This window comes from Rhipicephalus sanguineus, chromosome 6, assembly GCF_013339695.2.
Source record: "Rhipicephalus sanguineus isolate Rsan-2018 chromosome 6, BIME_Rsan_1.4, whole genome shotgun sequence".
Classification (NCBI taxonomy): domain Eukaryota; kingdom Metazoa; phylum Arthropoda; class Arachnida; order Ixodida; family Ixodidae; genus Rhipicephalus; species Rhipicephalus sanguineus.
Window position 1 is genome coordinate 18,001,245 of NC_051181.1, and position 1,249 is coordinate 18,002,493.

Sequence of the window (1,249 nt, forward strand, 5' to 3'; positions counted from 1 at the left end):
CCAGCAAACTGGTGAAACGTTCGCCAGCCACATCGATGACATCCTCGACCTCTGCCGGCGTGTCAACTCGACCATGGCGGAAGCGGACAAGGTACGCCACATCATGAAGGGCATTTCTGATTATGCCTTTCAAATGATGCTCTCGAAGAATCCTGCCACTGTCTCTGAATTGGTATTCAGCCACGTTGCTTATCCATACGCCAAGATATTTGTATTTATCCATGGAGGAAGGAAAAATAAGGAGAGGCCCTGACGTCACATTCGTGAAGCCTCCACATCGCAAACACCCGCATCGCCTCCTAGCGAAGAAGCCTCGAAACATTTCGCGATTTCCGCCGTGTCGTTTGCAAGCGCATGCGCGATTCGAGCCTTTTTTTTTTCTTTTTTTCGCCGTGCAAGCGGCGCCGCAGCGCAGTCGATTCACGCGTGCTGCTCCTTGTGTGTGTTCATTAGGAAAGCTACGCAATGCCCAGCTGTTGCGTATGGTTGCGTATACCCGGTGCAAATCGCGTGCACTGCGGAAAGTACCGGCTGTCACTTTTCATGTGTACGTACACGTTCGCTTCATTGCTGATCACTAATGCATGGTATTTTCATGCGAAGCTCTCGGATGTGCGCTCTGTTGCTTCTTACTCGTTGTGTCAACTCAGGACACACGTGAACTTTTGTTTTTGGCGTCTGACGCGCCGTACATAACATGCGCCGAAGGCATCGTACGTTTTTAGAGGCTGTGTCGTTCAACGAAAGGACAATAAACTTATGTTGTTGTTATCGGACTACGTGATGTATGTATTGCGCGGTGTGCGCTCGCTGCGTGCTTGTTGTTGTGTGCGTACTGGAATTACAAACTTTACGTGCACGATCGCGTATACAATACAGTGGTGTCCTCATTTCGACGTGAAGTTACGTCAACTATAGGTTGGCGTCGCGCCGAATAGCTACTACGCTCACTTCATATACACCAACAAAGAACCGCTAATCCGGCAGCAGATCGGGAAATCGGGCTACGAGAAAGGGAAAGCCTAACGCCCAGCAGAACGCGTAAGTCACTGCTATGTGAGTTGGAATACGATGATGCAGGGGCTGAACGTTTTTGATCACGGCACGTACCGGTATTCTGTACTGTTGCACAAAAACGCTCCACGAAGAATTTCAGCACGCAGCGCTCGGGCCTGCCACGCAGGAACAGCCTGGTAAACGTCTGCTTGCAACATTTTACTGCGTGCGAACCGCACAATACGCGCTAAGT